Raw genomic sequence first — 12,064 nt, forward strand, 5'->3', positions numbered from 1 at the left:
GAACTTCATTTGGACCATTTTAAAGGTGATTTTCTCAGTATTTTGATTTTTTTGCACCCTCAGATTCCAGATTTTCAAATAGTTGTATCTCAGCCAAATATTGTCCTATCATAACAAACCATACATCAATGGAAAGCTTATTTATTCAGCTTTCAGATGATGTAATCTCAATTTCAAAAAATTGACCCTTATGACTGGTTTTGTGGTCCAGGGTCACATTTGTGTTTTATGTTTGTTAATGTTGGATAGTGTTGAACTTTCTTCTCCTGCTTCATATTCTTCATGCAATTAGTTTATGTTGTGCCCTCTACGGTACAGACGTGAATTTACATTTCCTTCAGCCTGAGGCGGATTCATTTCACTTTAGGTGTGAAGGAACTTTTACAGTTATAAAAGAAGAACTTTTTTATATTACAAGCAAGCCCTGTCCAGATTCAAAAAGTAATTCAAAAGTAACGTAACGCTTTACTTTCCACAAAAAGTAACTAAGTAACATTAGTTACTTTTTTAGGGAGTAACACAATATTATAATGCATTACTTTTAAAAGTAACTTTCCCCAACACTGCGTAAAGCGATGTCCTCAAATCACTCCCCGTCTCTCCCGACAATCCGTACACATATGTAAATGTAAACAAAGCAATGTGCGTGACACTTAGTCCATAAAACTCCCTTAAAGGCAGGGTAGGTTTTTGTTTTGCTGGTTGAAAGTCTCTTCACTTGCTGATAGCAGTCCCTAAGTCAGGGCAAGTGTTGTGCCGAAATCAGTGACCTAGCGAAAACTGTGACCAGGGGTCGCTGTTCAGCAAATGTTTCATCAAAATACAAAAAATCTATCAAAAAAAAAAAAAAAGATCTATCAAATTAACTACAATTAAATTAAACATTTACAGTCAGTTATTATGAAAGAGTGGTAACATTTTGATAGCTATATGAATTTTTACTTGTCAGATTCGGTGACCCTAGCTAACTGCAATCATATATATGCATTTGTAAGGAACAAACTGTAGATCTCCAACATTATTGGGTAATTACAGTAAATAGTAATAAGAATTACATTTATCAGATAATCAGAATATGTTTTACATAACAAGGGCTAAAACATCTTATAAGGAAACCATTCTTAGTAGTAGGCTAATACATTAGCAGACAACAGCAGCATTAATATTTAAATACTTTTCTATATGAGAATTTAGATGCTGGTGACAATATCTAGCTCGTCTCTTCTGACACTGATCATTCAGCTTCAACGTGCGCGCCCTGGTCACAGTTTTCGGCACAACACCTGCCCGTGGTATATGCTGAATCGGCAACTGCTAGGGGCACGGCGATCCCTAGGGTTTTTTTGTTTTGCTTTGTTTTTTTGGACCATTTATTTTTTATTACCAATAGTTACTTCAATACTACAAATTTAAAATATTACAAAAAAGCAGTCGTCCCACAAAAACATAACTATTTTATTGCTTTCCCAACTCACCGTGTTTTGACGCATGATCAGTTTTCCCCCGCACAGCCACACTTCCACATACTTCAGTTACCTGATTGTGATAGATGTTCACTAATAAATTACCACTATATCAAAAAGACCGAAGCCCTCTGCTGCCCAGGGAAGAAAAAAATAAATAAATGAAAAGAAAAGAAGAAAAAAAGGGACAAAAGACAGAGGTAATGTGATGTAATAAATGATGATCATATAAATAACCAGAACTAGATGAGGTAAACGTTTGTGAGCAGAAAAGCCTAGTCTAAAAGTTTTAAAAGTTCCAGAGATCCAAGATTTTTCGTGTCACATGATAACACGTTTTAATATTTTTTATGCTAGTTGTGTAGTAGCATATTTGGGTATTTATGGTATTTTTAATTTGAATTGGCTAATGTAGTAATGTTTGTATATAACTGGGCTTATTAAAAATAGCAACATTTTATGTAAAATTTACTTTTTTTTTTAAAGTAAGTGAATTATAAGTAAACAAGTAATAGTAAATTTACTTTTTTTTTACTTGATGTAAATTTAAAGATGTATGTTTCTCAGTTTAATTTGTGGTGATAACGTTAGAAAGGGCTATAGTTTAGTAGAACATTGCTGCCATCTACTGGAAATTGAACAATTCAAATTTATTTTGAAGATTAAACAGTAACGTTACTGTCAAGGTGCACACAGCAGGGAGGAACGAGGAGACGAGGATAACTCAAAAACAGTCTTTAGTAAATCCAAAACAGACAAGGCAAGGCTGGGACACACAGGAACACCGGGGAGTAACGAGTCGACCAGACCAACACTAACTGAACAGACAGGACTGTAAATACACAGGATAATCATAGATAATTAGACAAACACAGCTAGACAAGAATTGACTGATAATCACACTTAACAAGGACAGGAACAAATATGGACACAAGAGGCGGGAACACAAGACACACACGACAGAGGCCTGACGGTTACTGTACCCAGGTGAAAAAGAAATATATTTAAATTGTGCTTTTTCAGACACACTTAATATATTTATATTATACTATACTAAGTGCATATTAAATGTATTATTTTGAAACAACTTTAAGTATATTAAGTGTATTTCAAGATATGTTTAAGTTCAATTTTAATCTATTTGTAATATATTTAATATATTGAAATTGTGTTAAATTGGAACCACTTTAAGTATATTTAGTGCAATTTAAGTGTATTTTTTAAAATACATTTAAAATGTACTTTTAATACTTCATGAACTACAGGTAGAATATATTTGAAGCATCGTTTTAATCTGATTCAACTACATTTCAATTGTATTTCAGCTCATTAGAAATGCATTAGCATTACACTACTAGTATATTATATTTATTAGTATTATATTTTTCAATATATACACACACGTACACTTTGATATCTAGAAAACTTTAATGTATTATATATTACATTACAAATATTCATAAAGTACATTAAAAAAGTACAGCAGCATATATACTTTGGTGAAAAACAAAAAACATACTATTAAATGTATTAAAAATGCACTTGAAATACAAGTATGTTTATAGTATATTTGTATTACTACAAACATACTCAAGTACATTTTAAAACAGGGGTCACCAAGTTCGGTCCTGGAGGGCCGGTGTCCTGCAGAGTTTAGCTCCAACTTTAATCAAACACACCTGAAGCAGCAAATCAAGGTCTTACTAGGTATACTTAAAACTTCCAGGCACGTGTGTTGAGGCAAGGTGGAGCTAAACTCTGCAGGACACCGGCCCTCCAGGATCAAGTTTGATGACCCCTGTTTTAAAACATTATACAAAAAACAAAATAAATGAAAAAAAGACTTAAATGCTATGGAAAAGCTATCTTATCCGTTTGTAGAACATTTCAGTTATACCTGTATTACTGAAAAGTAAAGAATTCTACATCAATGAATAAATAAAAATTACAATGCAATTTTTTGAAGAAAAAAAAAAAACCAAGTGCATAAGTGAATAGATGTGTGTGCAAAGACTGAAGATAATAAAGTTCAAGCAACAGAATAGGGAGGGATGGAGGGGTTTTGGAGGTGGACGAGGAGGTGGTGTAGGGATGGTGAGAGGCAAAGGTGCGGGATGATGGCAGGATGTGGTGAAGGGATGGTGATGGGAGGATGACGATGATGCCCTGGCGGCTTAGATGGAGTTTGGCACATGGCACAGACCCAGAGCATCCCAGTGCTGACAACACACGGCGGAGTCGAGGGAGCGAGGAGCCAAGATGTAGATGGTGTGGCTGACGACATCTGGGGGCCGACCGATGGAGACAGAGCTGGTGGATCTGAAGCCGGATATTAAGGGCCGATGGAGCTGAGCATCGTCGCAGGTTCCGGAGACCTGGGCACAGCCTAGTCGTCCTGGCATACAATATTTTGCACAAGTGCCTTGCAGCTTTAGAAAAAAACAAAACAGAAACAAAATTAGATAACGGATTTTTACATGAATGACTGAAAGGAAGCACAAATTAGCCACCTGGAATGGACACATTGCTAACATTTTTCTTCCAAGACTGACCAAATCACCCTCCATTAGGCCTGATTCAAAAATCTCTATAACAGAGGTGATACGATATTAAAATATACTTACTATTCCTTTGCATGTCTCTGCACTCAGATTTCAGTTTGTCTTCTATAGCAGCTGATCTAATAAAACAACAAATGTTAATATTTCTTACACGCACACACACAAAAAAGGCAAATGATGATTGATGATTTGTTTTCTATTTAAGAATGACAGAACAATGTACCTGGTCGGAAATATAGTCAAAAACCTTCCCAGCCTCAGCAGTTTCAGATGTACTGTATGCTTTTATAAGCAAACCTTCTTACAATTTAATCTTTGTTCTTATCTGTAATGAGAAACATATATTAGAAAATAAAGTCGATAAGGTTGTCAAGGTTGAACAAATATAGACACCAATCAACCAACACTACCACAGTTTGCTGATCAGCTCAAGACAAAGTAATTGAAAAACCATGATTATGAACATACAAAGATCACTAACCTCATTACAATGAAGCCAAATTGTTCAGGAAATCAGAAATAAGTACACTTCATGTTGCAAATAAAAACTGTTAATGTTGTACATGTTATAATGACTAATTTTATTTTATTTTATTTTTTTCTGCCAATGCATGTGTCAAAAACACTACTGATACAGACAAATAACGTTAATTAAATACAAATCTTACCTGAAGTCACAGTGAGGTTCTGAAGCCAGACGTCATACACGCTCGCAGAAGCTGGTAAAAATAAGAACATACCGCTATATTTTCTAATTAATTTCATAATTCCCCCAAAACAATTTGAATTATGTCATCACTCACCCTTAAGATGCTCCACACCATCTAAGACTTTCGTTCATCTTCGAAAGAAAGGCGGAGATATTTTAATAAAATCTGAGAGATTTATGTTCCTCCGATGAAAAGATTCATCAAAGATGTTCACGTTTCAAAAAGTTCATCGCAAAAAAACATCACCAAAGTAATCCATATGAATTGTGGTTTCCTCCAAGCGCCCTAAAGAGACACGATCGCTCTATATAAGATAATACTGTTTAAATTTAGACTTATATTCACATTCAAGGGACATTTGCACGCACATCATATTTGATTTACGAAGCATCGTATTTATCATACGAACCAATCAGAGCCGTTCAATGGCTCTGGAACCAATCAGGTTTAGTCTGTGTTGTTTGAATTTAAACACAAATAAACGTGTTTTTTGTTGTTGTTGTTTTTTTCATTTCAGATATGATGTTGAAATCCTTGTGGGAATTTCAGAAATATATATTAGAAAATAAAGGCGTCAAGCTTGAACAAATTTATAAACACCTAGCTTATAACAATTAATGTATCATGTAATGAACAACAGCCTAATCAACCAAAGTAGCATAACCCATATTAAACAACATATTTTAAATATTGCAATGGTTAATAATATTTGACAAAGGTTTGTACATTGTAAATGAAAAAAAAAATGTTTTTCAAAATATCGTACTTTTCCAAATATTAAAATTATAAATACATAAATATTTAAAATATAATGTGTTGGCCTACTGCAATATAAAGTACATTAAAAAACTTACTAAAAGTGTAATCATTTTGTTATGTTCTTACACAAAGTACACATAAAATATACTTTAAGTAAGGGTAACATAAGTATGTTTTCTGTAAATACACTAAAACGTCACTAAAAGTATGCTTGTGTTTAGTATATTCCTTAAAAGTGTAACTAAGAATATATTTATTAACATATTATTTCTACTATATTTTTTAGAAATATAGTAATAGTGTGCTTGTGTTTAGCATATTCCTTAAAAGTGTAATTAAGCACATATTTATTACCAAAGTATTTCTAGTATACGTGTTTATAAATACATTAAAAGTATGCTTCTATTTAGCATATTTCTTAGAAGTATAACTAAGCATATATTTAATACAAAAGTACTTCTAGTATACTTTTTAGATATATATTAAAATGTAATTCAATATATTTTTAATGCACTTCAAATAAGCATGTTGGGAATACAAATGTATTATAAACATACTACTTGAATTTCAAGTATATTTTTAATACATTTAATACTACGTCTTTTTCACCTGGGTTGTTTAATATGGGTTATGCTACTTTGGTTGATTAGGCTGTTGTTCATTACATGATACATTAATTGTTATAAGCTAGGTGTTTATAAATTTGTTCAAGCCTGATGCCTTTATTTTCTAATATATATTTCTGAAATTCCCACAAGGATTTCAACATCATATCTGAAAAAAAACAAACAAAAAAAACGTTTATTTGTGTTTAAATTCAAACAACACAGACTAAACCTGATTGGTTCCAGAGCCATTGAACGGCTCTGATTGGTTCGTATGATAATGAGCTCGCAGCAGAGAGCTTCGTAAATCAAATACGATGTGCGTGCAAATGTCCCTTGAATGTGAATATAAGTGTAGCCCTCTCGCTCTCTGCGTGCTTGCTGGCCTCTAGCACCACTGCTGCTACTCTGCGCTGTGTTGTGTGTGTTTGTGGGTGGTGGTAGAGAGGAGACGCGGACACAGAGGGGTTCGGGATCGTGGCTTGACCGTTTATTCCACAGCACGGCATCTATAGTGTTGATAACATGAACTCACTTATGTTTTAATCTAGTAAAGTACATTTCAATGCACATTCAATTCAATAACAACCTCTCACTGCTTATATTATCATGCATAGCTTTGCATCAGCCACCCCGTATTAATCACACTCCAAAGAGAGAACAAAAAAAAACATTTTAACTCTCCATATTACTCTGCATTTAGGTCTTTAGCAGTTTAGAACACAACATATCTCAATAGACAGAACTTTAGAACGATAACAAGATACTTTAAATTGAAATTTCCACGACTATTTCCACGTCTTACCTATAGTGTTGATAACATGAACTGAAGAAAAGATGGCGCACTACACGCCTATCAACACTACGGTACATCACGAGGCTCAAACAGCGCTAAAAACACTTGAATCTACCTTATCTACCACAACAGTATCATAGCGACATCTTGTGGACAACACAATACACTGCCTTACATCCACCCTTTCTTTAATTTGATGGCGCCCCAGCCATCAGATTAACCAAAACTCAAGTGTGGTCTGATCTATGACAATCAAAACAATAAATGTGTTTTGAGTAAATGTATAGCACACAACGCGTGTAGATTGTGTGTGCGGTGTAGCTAACTGTTATCAGGGTGCATGCAATGCCCTGCTGCTCCTCTTATTTTTAGCTTTTAGCCACACCTTTCTCCCTCTTTCTATCTTCTGGAGGTCACTCTCCAGTTTCACAACTTGGGATTCGAGTGAGAGTTTAATCGGAGGATGCCTGTTTCTTTTTGGGTTTCTCCTTGGAGGGATGGGCCCTTGAGCGGAGGTGGGCCCACTACCAGTCATAAGCACTCCCTCTCTGTCACTTGTTTCTTCTGTCCACATGTCAGCATCCTCTGTGCTTATTTGCTCCCCTTCTTCATCAGCTGCTCCAATCAGGGCTCTGTCCAGAGCCTCCTCTGAACCATCACTCCCTGTTCCCTCTTTGCCTTCCCACTCAATGCCTGCCCCATTTATCTCACCATCTGACTCTCCCACTTCTACGATCACTCCTTCATCTCGTTCCACTGGAAGAAACATACACTGCGTCAAAAGATTTCTATGAACCACTCTCTCTGCTCCTCCATCCTCTGGCCGCACCACGTACACAGGCAAAGCTGGTTGCTTCCTGACCACAACATATGGCCGTGCCTCCCATCGATCTCTCAACTTCTGCTTCCCCTCCACATGACAGACCTTGACTAAGACTCTATCTCCTGGACTGAAGTCTTCACTCTTAGCTCTTTTGTCATAATACTTTTTCTGTTGTCCTTTCGCCAGCTGAGATGTCTGATTAGCCAGAGCATAGGCCTGCGTCAGAGAGTCATGCAGAGTCTGGACGTACTCGCTGTATTCACACGGCTGGTCCGTTGTGGGGGACCCAAAGATGAGGTCCACTGGGAGCCTTGGATGCCTGCCGAACATGAGGTAGTACGGGCTGTATCCAGTGGAGTCATGTCGTGAGCAGTTATATGCGTGTGTCATGGCATCCACATACTCATGCCACCGGGGTTTCAGGTGCGGCTCTAGTGTTCCCAGCATGTTCATCAGGGTGCGGTTGAATCTTTCGGTGGTCCCGTTGCCCTGGGGGTGGTAGGGCGTGGTGTGGGTTTTAGTGATGCCAGTACACTTGCATAGTTCCTTCACAATTGCGCTTTCAAAATTGCGCCCTTGATCAGCGTGCAACCTTGCAGGGAATCCAAACCCGGTAGAAGAAATTCCTCCACAAGACCCTGGCTACTGTTCCTGCCTTTTGGTCCCTGGTGGGGTAGGCCTGCGCGTAGCGAGAAAAGTGGTCCGTAACAATTAGCACATTCTCCATACCACCCTTGGACTTCTCCAGCATCAGGAAGTCCACAGACCAGCTCCATGGGGGCACTTGTATGGATACTGACAAGGGGGGCCCTGACGTTGGCTGTGGGAGTTTTTCTAAGGCAGCACCTCTCACAGTGTTCGCACCAAGCCTTGATCTCCTGGAACATTCTTGGCCAGTAAAATCTTTCCCTTATCATCTGTAGTGTCCTCTCGAATCCCAGATGCCCTGAGTCATTGTGAAGGGCTATTTTGATGGTTTCACGCAGCTTTTCAGGCAGTATTAGTTGCTCCACCACTCCTTTATGGCAGTCTCTGATGCTACGGTATAGGATCCCTTGTTTTACCACTAGCCTCCTCCACTCTTTTAAGAGAAGACCCCCAGTGGTTCCTACTTTCATCCTCTCGCTGTGGCTTGGTTTGTGGTTCCTGCACTTAAAGTGGAGGATGGGACCGATAACTCTGTCTTCCTTCTGCCCCGCTCGAAGCTCCTGTGTGGTCATAGCAGGCAGTGCCTCCATCCCCACATCCACATACACCTCACTGGTCTCCTGACCGCTTTCAGGTTCCTCTGTGCCAGCTGTATCCTCGCCTGAGACCTCCTCAGGCTCCTGGGTGGTTTCTGCCTCCTCATGTCTCGGGCCAACAGTCCTCAACTGCTGCGGGCATGACTGCAGAGTCTCCGCCACCTCCTGGTTGGACATACGTGATAGGGCATCAGCGTTGGAGTTATCCTGTCCCCTCCGATACTGGATGTCAAAGTCAAATGTGGACAGATGAGAAACCCATCGCTGACCTGTGGCGTCAAGTTTGGATGATGTCATTACATATTTAAGAGGATTATTGTCCGTCAGAACGGAGAACTTGCGCCCGTAGAGGTGGTCATGGAACTTATCCGTCGTGGCCCACTTGAGAGCGAGGAACTCAAGTTTGTGTGCAGGATACCTCGTCTCAGGTGGGCTCAGGCCTCTGCTCGCATACGCAATGACCCTTTCCACCCCATCTTGGACCTGTACTAACACCGCACCAAGCCCCATTCCTGAGGCATCAGTCTGCAGCAGAAAGGGCTGACTGTAGTCTGGATAGCCTAGCACTGGAGCACTTATCAGCTTTTCTTTTAAAGACTGAAAGGCCTCCTCACATTCAGCAGTCCACAGAAATGGCTGGGCAGGGCCTGGACTTTTCTGGGTTCCTCTTTTCTTCTTTCTAGGGTCACCGGAGGTAAGGCGGTATAACGGAGCAGCCAAGTTAGAGTAGCCCTTAACATACCTCCTATAGTAACCCGCAAAACCCAAAAACCGCAGCACTTCCATACGATTAGTAGGCCTCTCCCAATCCTTGACCTTGTTGATCTTCTCTGGGTCTGTCCTGATGCCCTCTGCAGACACCAAGTGACCCAAGTACTGCACTTCCTTCCTCACAAGCTGGCACTTGGACGGCTTCAGTTTCAAGCCATGCTCCCGAAGCCTATCGAAAGCCAGCTGGAGCCTCTCTAAATGTTCATTAAAGGACTTAGAGAAAATGATAATGTCGTCAAGGTAAATAAGGAGATGGGTGAAATTTAAGTCCCCAAAACAGGAGGTCATCAGTCTTTGAAAGGTGGAGGGTGCGTTTTGCAGCCCAAAAGGCATTCTATTGGCCTCAAACAGCCCCATGGGAGTGCTGAATGCTGTCTTGTGCTTGTCTTGTTCCGCAACCTCCACCTGCCAGTATCCAGATGTAAGGTCAAGGGTGGAGAAGTACTTTGCTTGTCCTAAAGCCTCTAGAGCCTCCTCTATCCTTGGCAGAGGGAATGCATCTCGGGTGCTGTAGGAGTTGAGCTTCCTGTAGTCGATACACAGTCGGAGTGACCCATCCTTCTTGGTCACAACCACCACAGGGGATGCGTATGGACTTTTACTGGGTCGAATGACTCCTGCTATTTCCATTTCCATCAATAACCGCCTCACATCTTGCCACTGGGAGGGGGGTATTTTGCGGTATGGCAGTCGGAAGGGCCTCGGGTCAACAAGGGGAATCTCATGATGTACTGTTTTGGTGTGACCATAGTCCATGGGATGTTGGGAGAACACATCTGCATTCTTGTCCAGCAGATCCTTAAGTAGAGCACGTTGATTCTCACTTTCCACCGCTGCTTCTCTTAGGTCAACCCCACAGCTAGTCACTACTTGGTCCATACTGAGACATGCCCCTCTGTTCCCAGCTTCACCATGCTTTTTATCTGGGAACTCCACCACCTTGTCCACCAGGACTGCACTGGCCAGACTTGTGTGTCGCTTGATCGTAATGACTCGCTGGGAAAGATTCATCACTCTAACTGGAGCACAACCTCTTTTCACATTTGCAAGCACTTTGGCCACTAATACGTCCTGGGGGAGCTGCAAGGGGGGATGGCCTTATATCAGGGCTGTATAAGTCTTCCTTTGAGGGCCAGCTTTAATCCTACACCTTAAATCCATCTCTTTCCCACCAGGGAGATGTATTGTACGACCAGTGTAAACAGCAGGACCCACAACATCATGCATTTCACTTTGCTTGGTGCACCCCACCTTCAGTAAAGCCGTGTACCACTCTGGATGCTTCTCTTTGACCTGGTGCAGAAACTGCGGACCATAAGCTGCTTGAAGGTGGGTTCGGGAGGCTCGAATGACATTGGTTCCCACCAACAGGGGGACTGAAGAGCGATAGTCGGAATCAGGAACAACAAAGGTAGGTACTGCCTTGAATTCTTTCCCCAGCACTTTCAGGTCGATGTGCAGGACACCATGGTAGGGTACGATCTGACCTGCTGCACCCTCTATAGGTATCGTAGAAGACCGTAGCTTCTGCTTCTGCAGATCTGGGTGGCTCTGCCAGTAGTTGTGCGTAATACTGGTGATCTGCGAGCCGGAATCAATGAGAGCCTTGCATGCCTTGCCATTGACTTCCACTTCCCCTTCGTTCCTGGGACCCACTAGGGGTGTTTCCCCTCCTTCAGTGTGAATCCTCTTCGCGGGTGGGTGGGGCCCTTGCTGTGTACCCATGGATGCCCCAGCTGCCATGGGCACTAAGCGTTTAAATTTTGAGCAGAGTGCATGTGTATGTCAGCAGGGGTCTTAGGCTGCTGGGCTTCAGCTAGGCTTGGATCCGGAAGTACTGCTCGGCACACTCTGGCTGTGTGGCCTGGCTCTCCACACCGATAACAGACAAAGCTTAGACCCTGGCTTGCTTTACCTTTTGCTGGCTGGACTGCTAATGGAGAGGCAAGGGATGGAGAGGCCATTCTCATTTCTAGTTGGGACAGCTTAGCCATTTGTTCTTCCTGAATGAGGGCTAACTTTTTAACCATTTCTGTCAACTCTGATATTTCAGATGTGTGCTTTGGCCTATCCATTTTGGTGTTTCCACCCCCTCCTGATGCTACATGCACCTGAGCATATGTTTTCTTTGCTTTACTCTGCATCTGGAACTTCTTATTTTCTCTGGCTAAATTTCGGAGCTCTGCCTGCAGCTCTCTGAAACTCAAGAGCCTGGGTGCCATTGGTGCGATTCTTGTGTACACCTCCTCATCGGTAAGGCCCCTCATGAACTGCCGGGTTAGTTTGCTATCTCGATCCAGGAAGGGCTTACCTCTTTGCTTCTCCTCTACCG

This window comes from Onychostoma macrolepis, chromosome 02 (assembly GCF_012432095.1).
Source record: "Onychostoma macrolepis isolate SWU-2019 chromosome 02, ASM1243209v1, whole genome shotgun sequence".
NCBI classification, from domain to species: Eukaryota; Metazoa; Chordata; class Actinopteri; order Cypriniformes; family Cyprinidae; genus Onychostoma; species Onychostoma macrolepis.